This window comes from Elephantulus edwardii, unplaced genomic scaffold (assembly GCF_000299155.1).
Source record: "Elephantulus edwardii isolate Elephantulus edwardi_28Jun2011 unplaced genomic scaffold, EleEdw1.0 scaffold00057, whole genome shotgun sequence".
Classification (NCBI taxonomy): domain Eukaryota; kingdom Metazoa; phylum Chordata; class Mammalia; order Macroscelidea; family Macroscelididae; genus Elephantulus; species Elephantulus edwardii.
The window spans coordinates 7,674,940-7,684,519 of record NW_006399807.1 but is presented as its reverse complement, the minus strand read 5'-3'; positions in this window follow the sequence as shown (position 1 = coordinate 7,684,519).

The following is a 9,580-nucleotide window of genomic DNA, read 5'->3' as shown; positions in this document are numbered from 1 at the left end:
GGTGTGTCAGAGGCAGTGAGATTGGCACAGGATAGAGCAGGTTTATAGTACAGGCTGTTGTACATAGGGTCGTTATGAGTTGCAAACGACTCGATGACACATAACAACATCAACAATTAGGTTTCTTAAAATTCTTGAATTGTGCAATGTTTTAATTTTCTGCTTAATTTTCTACATAAATGATATGTCATTAAAACTGATCTAAGATAGGAAAGAAGAAAAGAAAGAAGGAAACAGGATAAGAAGAAAAAGGAGGAGAGGGAGTTAGAGAGAGAAAAAAATACATTTGTTAATGTGGAAAGTCAAGAACTCCGGCTATAGAACTTATAGAGAAAACAAATAAAATAGGAAAATACACAAGCTTTAAGATTTCAGAGAAGAGATGCTTGGATTTTCCTTGTTTTGGTCCCCAGAGAATGGACTTATTCAAAATAAAATACAATACAACATGATACTTGGCTAAATTATAGCAACAGAGTAAAATATGCATAATTCAGATTAAGCCAGTCCCAGTGTGAGTCAGATAAAAAAAAAAAAAAACACAGGACTTATTATGTCAGCAAATAAAAGAGATGAATGGCACAGGAGGCATCCTTTTTATTCATTTTGAAATAGATCACACAGTAACTCCCAGGGAACTAAATGAAATTTTAGAGTTCATTATTTCAATCTATATATGTTGAAAGTACCGTGTAATCAGACCGGATTCAACTTTGCCCCCCTCTTTTGAGGAGATGTTTGTTGAGGAAACTGATAAGCCAAATATCACAAGCGGGAAAATGCAGGAAATCGTTTGGAAATCTAAAGGGCAGAAAGTGTCTCTGAAAGAATTGTTTCTCTGCAGAGAATTTGAAAGATGGTTTAGTGCAATGATGGTTCTCTGATGCTTATCTTCACGCAACCAGAAGAAATCATTCGGTGAGCATGTCCCCATAGGCTTCACAAGTCACCAACATAATGACAAGTTTCCCTAATCTCTCAGTTAGGGGTGACACCATTATCCAACTTTCCTGTTCTATCAACACTGGAGCACTTCTTTTAACTTCAAAAATCCACCAGAAAATTTTATTAATTAAAAGTGAGGGTGACAGTGTCCAAAGATACTTTACATATAGATGTATACCTTACTAGCTAGATGGACTTATGGAACCTCCCAGTTTTCTCATTCCTTTTTAAATTGAGATTTTAATGAAAATTTATAAAGAACTTGACTTTCCAATCGTTCATTGTTGTGCATTTTCTCTCCCCCCACCCCAGTTCACTGTTTTCTTTGGGAAAAACTTCTTTCATTGTTATGCAGTCCTCCACTCCCACCCCAGACCACTTTTCTATGCAGCTCTTATACAGGTCTCTTGTCATGCTAGTAATATCTAATCACATATTCCTTTTATACAGTTCTCTCCCTCATCTATTTCAATGACATGTAGATTATTTAGGCCCTCTTTTCTTAGTTTCTCCCCAGCCCCCATGTCAGTGCTGTTTTATAACAGTGGCACCATGCAGTATTTGTCTTTTTGTGACTGAGATATTTCACTCAGCTCAGCATAATGTCCTCCAGGGTCACCCATTTTGTATAATAATTTATGAGTTCCTTGTTTTTCAATGCAGCATAGTATTCCATTGTGTGAATATACCACAACTTTTCTATCCGTTTGTTAGTGGGCATTTAGCTATTGTGAACAAAGCCACAGTAAACAGGGGTCTGCATATATTTGCTTGGATGGCAGTTACAGTTTCTTAAGATATATTCCCAGTAGTGGAATTGCTGGGTCAAATGTTATTTCTTTTTGCAACTTTTTGAGAAAGCGCCATCCAGACTATCTTCATAGTGGTTGCACCATTTTTCACGGCCACTAACAGTGAATAAGGAGGGTTCCAGGTTCTCCACAACCTCACCTATTCTTACTGGTGTCCAGTTTTCTCATCTTAACATGGAGGCAGTAACAGTAAGACTTTTTCATAGAGGTAGGTTGGTGGGTTTTGGGTTTTTTTCAGTTAAATTCACAGCATAAATGAAGTATGTAGATTATTGTCTGGCATTTGGTAAAAATTCAATAATGTAGCTTAATAAATATTATGGGATAAAAGCATTAATAGTCATTATTATCACTGTTGTTGTTAAATGCTGTCGAGTTTTAGACTACTCATAGTGACCCTATGAACAAAAGTCCTCAACACATAAAATTTTCATTGTTTCTCTAAGTTCATAGACTGTCTGGAGGCAAGCTATTTCAGAAATAAATATCACTGTGCTTCCAAGCCTGTTTTAATTTAGGAGCTCCACCAAGCACTGTCATCGTGGGTAAGCATTATTGTGTTTGATACATTTGTGTCACAGTGTTTACCATCACAGCAACCACGAGTTACCTCTGTGCAACAGATGGACAGACCAGTGCTATACCACTTAGAAGAATGTCTGACTGAAAACTGGAAAGCAGCCCCAGACTGGTGATAAAATGGCTTTTTTAAAAATTATTATTAAATTTTATTAGTTTTAATGAACATTTACAGAGATTTTGGGTTTTCATTCATTCATTGTTGCACTGTTTTCTCTACCCTCCTCCCCGGTTTTAATTGTCCAATTGCCACAGTGCTTGTCAAAGCCAGTTCTGATTAATCTCCTTTGTCAGTGTGTCCTTTGCCATTCCCTATCACTCCTCCCTGAGAGAGACTTCACCCTGATTCATAAGGAAAAGGGGATGGTGTATTCTCTTAGCTACTTCCTGCTGAAAAGGGACGCTGTGGGTTTCAGGGTGAAGATCTTCTCTCACTACTCTAAAGGGCCCCTTTGGCCGTAGGAAACACATAGACTATTATGGAGATTGATTTTGGAATTTAGATGCACTGTTATTAATTGTGTTTAGCCAGTTAAATATGAGTTCAAATCCAATTAGCTCACAACCAATTGTGAGCAACAGTCCACATCCAAGCCTCAACTAAAACAGAAAACACACCTTTGTAGAAACCAGCTGCTCCACTCACCTTCCCAAACTGGAAAGCAGCAGTTATTACCTCTAATTTATTCATATAAATACTATTGATTTATTATATTTTAAGTCACAGATTCAAGTTTAACTCATAATGACCCCATGGGGCAGATTAGAACTGTATCATAATGTTTTCTAGGCTGCAATCTTTACAAAGAAGCATTGGTGGTATGTTGTTGTCAAGTGCCATCAAGGAGAGTAAGATTTATAGCCACTCTATGAACTTGAACCCTGCCCTATCTTGTGTCATTCTCATCATCTCTGAAACACTCAAGCTCATTGCTGAAGTCACTGTGTCAATCCATTTCATTGGGGGAGGGTCTTTCTTTCCTTTGCTGATCCCCCATCTTTACAAGGATGATATCTCTCTCCAAAGTATAAAAGATGAAGCTTTGCCATCTTTGGCTCCAAGGAGCACTTTGATTACACCTTCTCCAAGATGTATCAGCTTGTTCTCTTGGCAGTCCATGGGATATTCAGTACTCTTCTCCAGCACAACAGTTCAAAGTCATTAATTCTTCTCTGTCATCCTTATTCATTGTCCAGCTCTTTGATGGCTAGCAGGTGATTGAGAAGACTATTTCTTTTTTTACAGAAAACATGGATTTCCATTTATTCATTATTGTACATTTTCTTCACTACCCTCCCCCTGCCCCACAGTTCACTTTTCTCTTCAAAAAGATTCTTTCATTTTTACACAATTCCCTCCATCCCACTCCCCAGTCCACATTGCTATACACCTCTTATTCTGGACTGTTGTCATGCAAATAATACCTAATCATATATTTCTTTTTGATAGTTCTTTCCCTCATCTGTTTCAATGTAGTGTATATTATTTATCCCCTCTTTTCTTAGTTTTCCCCCAACCCCCATGCCAGTCCTGTTTTATAACAGTGGCTCTATTCGGTATTTGTCCTTTTGTGACTGAGATATTTCACTTAGCATCATGTCCTCCAGGTCACCCATTTTGTATAATCTTTTATGAGTTTCTTGTTTTTCAGAGAAGACTATTGCATGAATTAGGCACACCTAAGTTTTCAAACTGATGACATCACTCTTCAGCACTCTGGAGACATCCCTGACAGTGGACTTGACCAATGAAAGATGTCTCCTGATTTCCTGACTGCTGTTACAAAGGATATTGACTATTGGTCCAAGAAAGATGAAATAGTTGACAGCTTCAATCCTTTCTTCATCTATCATAATGCTGATTTTTGGTTCTATGATTCTTGATATTGAGATGCAATTCATACCCAAGGCTGCAGTTGCTGATATATAGGAAGGGCTGGTAGTCAAAAGGTGTGAAGTTCAAATCCACCACTAGCTCCTTCAGGAGAAAGAAAGATGTACAACTTCAGACTTCAGAAACGCAATGGAAGGGCATTATATGAATCAGAACCAACTCAGTGGCAGTGGGTTTGGTTTTTAATCTTTATAAGAGCAAACTGACCCATCTTTCCAAGGGAGTTGCTGAGTGAGTTCAAACTGCTAATCTTTTGGTTAGCAGCTAAGCACATAAACATCATTCCCCAGGGATTTTTAATATAAATAATAACAACCACTGATGTTTTCCTTCTTTCAGAAATCTTAACCTGATCTGTTGGTTTGTTGTACTGAGGTGGCTTAAGTGTTGCTCTGATGCTTAAAGCTCTATCACTGGTTAAACATCAGCAGGTAAGTGGAACTTCCAGATGCAGGAAGAAAGGTCTGTTGATGTACTTAAAAAAATCTATTGTTAGCTGCCCAACAGGATCAGACATTGTGACCCACAATGTTTTCATTGGCTGTTTTTTCAATAGCAAATAACCAGACCTCCCTTCTGAGTTTCATCTAGTCTGCTTGACACTCAAACCCAAACACATTGCTATTAAATCAGAACCAGCTCATAGATGACCTTTCAGCAAATGTCTGAGGTTGTAAACTGAATTCCATTTTTCCCCCGTGGAGCCTTTGGTGGATTTGAACCATTGCAGAAGCACACCCTCTGGGGTTAACTGCATAACCCTCTATGGTTCATGCCACTAGAGCTCCCATGTTGTTGTTACTGTTGCTATGTACTATTGAGTCAGAACTAGGTCAGAGCTGATACTCCAGTGGGTTTTCAGAAACAATAAATTGAGTTAAAGGAGATTGCAATCTGTTTCCCATGAAGCAGCTGATAGATTCAAACCTCATTCCTTTAGATTGACAGCTCAACTCCTTACCACTAAGCCACCAGAGCTCTTATCAATTCAGTGAATCCTCTTTAGCTTCAAAGCAATAGGTGAGCTTTCACTTACATATGGGTAGTAGCTGGCTTTGAGATCCATTGGACAGGTATTGGACCCAGAACTCAGTGATTCTACTACTGTTACCCTCAAATCCATCAGAACCCTGTGCATCATGACAAAATATTGTCTGAAATAACACTGCAAGATGAGTCTCCTAGTGGCTTCAACAGATGATATATGCATCAATATGATGATGCATTCAATATGCTTCATTAGATGATATATGCATACAAACTATTGTGATGACAGGGGTTCTTTGTTCTGTTGTACACAGATGTCACAAGTTGAAGCAAACTCAACAGCCACTAACAATTATACTTATTAACTCTGACAGTCTTCACAGACAACTATGTTGCTAACTCAAAGGCTGAGCCTTTCTAATGGTTCAAATCTGCCAACAACTGTAAGGGAGAAAGAAAGGCAATATCCGCCCATGGATTTATAGCCTCCGAAACCCACTGGAGGGTCAATTACGAGTCAGCTCCTACTAGATAGCAAAGAAAAATGAGACGTAGTAAATGCAGCAAGAATTGTGCTTAAACACGCTAAACGCACATTGTATCACTTAACCATCATAATCACTAGCCAAAGTATGGTGTTGTTTCAAATTCTTTTAATTTTTTTAATTAATATTTTAATGAAAGTTTATAGAGAACTTGGATTTCCATTCATTAATTATTGCATGCTTTCCTCTCTGCCCAACGCCGCCCCCCCCCATCAGCTCGCTTTTCTCTTTGAAAAGAAAAAAATAATTCTTTCATTGTTATACATCTCCCCCACTCTGTCCACTTTACTATGAAGCTCTTATTCTGGACTCTTGTCATGCAAATAATAACTAATCATATAACTCTTTTAAAACAATTCTTTCCCTCATCTGTTTCAATGAAGTGTACATTATTTATCCCCTTTTTTTCCAAAGTATGTTTTGATCCCCACTTTCAAATGAGAAAAGTGAGAATTAGAGTAGTGAAGAAATCCACATTGTATGCATAGAAGTGGAGTTAGGCATGGGTATGTCTTAGACCAAAGTCTACCACATCTCTTACAAAATAAAATAAAAATCATTACAATTCCTATAACCAGCAAGACCTGACTTTAGAGAAAGTCAGTATAAGAATATAATACCATAATATAAAACCAAAGAAGATTGAAGAACTGTTATGTTTGAACTGTGGTACTGAAGGAAGTGTACTGAATATTCCGTGGACTACAAAAAGAACAAACAAATCTGTCTTGAAGGAAGTGCATCCAAAATGCTCCTTAGAGGTAAGGATGGTAAAACTTCATCTCACGTGCTTTGAGCATGTTGTTTGGAGGGACCAGTTCTTTGAAAAAGACAGCATCATGAGAAAAAATAGAGTCATCAAATGAAAAGAAGATTCTTAGTAAGATGAATTGACACATCGATCACAGTATTGGGCTTGAGCATGGTGGAATGTGTGAGGATGATGTAGGAAAGAACAAAATTTCAATTAGTCATTCAAAGGATCATGAGTCCTAGTCAACTTCACAGCACTTAATAACAACTATATAAAACTTTTTATGGAGACTTTTTTTATGAGGAAAGCCACTGCTGGATGCTGAAGATATAATAATAAACTGGCACAGACCTATGACCACACTTCTGTAGGATCCATGGGGAGCAAGAAACAAATGTGTAAATATTTCATATTTGGATGAAGCAGAAAAGAAAATGTGCTGAACAGAAGTACAACAAAGGGCTTTGGGAGCATGGCAGAGGAAACAATTAACTCTAGCTTGAGAACTATGGGAAGCCTCAGGGAGAAACTGCAGTGAGTTGAGTTTTAAAGGTTGAGTAGCTTGTGATTAGTAGAGGAAGTAATGGGCATTCTGGGCCCAACAAAGGTGAGGAAGAGTGAGTGTTCACTGTGTCTGAAGACCATAAGGTGATGGGTGAAGGAGTCTGCAGAGCAAGCCAGGGCATGTAATGGGAAAGGAACTAGAGGACTGGTGGGGGCTGAGGACAGAACATGGCATCCAGGAATGTTTTGTTTAAAAGACTGAATTTCTGGAGAGACTAAGGGGGAGCCACTGAAAGTTTTATTAAGACAATGCTAGCAATTGTGTCAAAGACCAGTTGGTAAAGTAGATATTGAAGAGCAGAGACAGGAAGGATGAAAGCAGAGAGGGACACCAAGACAAGAACATACATTTTGTAGACAGTTCAGATTTAAACAATTCTTACTCTCCAACATGCCCTAAACAGAAAGATTCTGTGGATGGGGGTAAAAATAGCAAGGACCACGGTGAAGGTCATATCTGACCTTTACTAACTTCACAAAGGGAAAGTGTCCTGTCAACAATATCAACAACACAAAGCCAATTCCCATGAAGACACATATCAACTCCATGCTTCCGCACCGTTTTCTACTCATTCTAACACCAATCTTATTGCTTTACTGGGCCCCAAATCTGATGTGATAGCTCACAGACCACACAGAATTATATTGGGAAGGTCTAAAGGCTATAATTCAGGTTAGTAGCAGAGTACAGTCAGGACAGCTTCTGAAATGTGTTCACAGGTACCTCAGCATTGAACCTCACAGTTTTAGGTCAGTGTTAGAAAACTCTTAGGACTGCCAATTATGGTCTTTCCCTCCCCTTCCCCCAACTGTCCAAGAAACTTGGGCAAAGACTCTTGACTCTGGTTCTGTCCATGGAGGTTAGCAGTCCTAGGTCCCTCTCATGCTGGGTCTCTGGTTCTCTGCTATGGTTTTTTTCTTCTTTGCTGGTAGTGAGGGTTCTCCCATTCTGCAGCTGGGACCGCTCAATTTAATGAAGAATCTAGCCAATCTTCTTGTGGATTGGTGAGACTAGCCAATCCATTTGTGGATAGGCTAACATGCTCTATTTATATATTCTCATATATCCATGCGGTAAAGTAAAATTCAGTAGCTAGGAAAATCATTTTGAACAATAAACTCTTAACACTAAAGCCCATCCTCTGGCTTTTCTACCTATTAACCTTCATATTTGAAGAATTAAATATTCCCTTGCAAAATACAATTATTGAACCAAAGAGGAGGAAATTGATGATTTCTACCAACTTCTGCAGTCAGAAATCAATCAAACATGTGACAAAGATGCATTAGTAATAATGGGTAACTAGAATGCAAAAATTGGGGGAACCAGGACAAAGGATCAGGGTCAGAAAACATGGACTTGGTAACAGAAATGAAGTTTGGGATAGTATGATAGAATCTGCACAAACAGTGATTTATTTATTCATATCAAATACCTTTTATAAAAAGTATAAATGCAGGCTATACATGTGTACCTCATCAGATGGGATGCACAGGAATCAGATTGATTACATCTGTGAAAGGAATTATTGGAGAAGTTCAATATCAGCAGTTGAAACTAGGACAGGTGATGATTGCTGAACAGACCATCAGCTACTCACATGCAAGTTCAAATTAAACCTACAGAAGGTCAAATCAAATACACAGGGATCAAAATTTGAACTTGAGGTTATCCCACCTGAATTTAAAAACCAAATTAAGAACAGATTTGAGACCTTGAACACTAATGTATGAAGACCAGATGAGCTGAGTGAAGATATAAAAAATATTATCCATGAAGAACGTAAAAGGTCATTAGAAAGACAGAAGACAAAGGAAAGAACAAAACAGATGTCAGAAGAGACCCTGAATATTACACTAGAACAGTGAGAAGCCAAAGCAAAAGGAAGAAATCAAGATATTAAGGAGCTGAACAGAAAATTTCAAAGAGCAGCATGGAAAGGCAAAGCAAAGAATTATAATGAAATGTGCAAGGAGCTGGAGTCAGAAAAATCAAAAGGGCTGAACTTGTTCAGCTTTTCTTAAGCTGAAGGAACTGAAGAACATATTCAAGCCTCGAGTTGCAATACTTAAGGATGCTTTGGGTAGAATATTGACTGATCTAGGAAGCATTAAAAAAAGATGAAAGGAGTATACAGAGTCTCTGAACCAAAAAGAATTGGCTGACACAAAAGAATTTAAAAAAATAATGATCAAGAGGGGATGGTGATGAAGGAGGGAGTGCAGGCTGCTCTGAAGGACTTGGCAAAAAAACAAAGGCCCTGAAATTGATGGCATACCAAATTGTCATATTTTAACAAAGAGATGCTGCCCTGGATGTGCTCACCAGGTTGTGCCACGAAATCTGGAGGAAAACTACATGGCCAGCTGACTGGAAGAGATCTATATTTATTCCCATTTTAAAAAAAAAGTGACCCCACAGAGTGTGGAAATTATCATACAACATCACTCATATCACAAGTAAAATTCTGTTGTTGTTGTTGTTATGTGCCATCGAGTC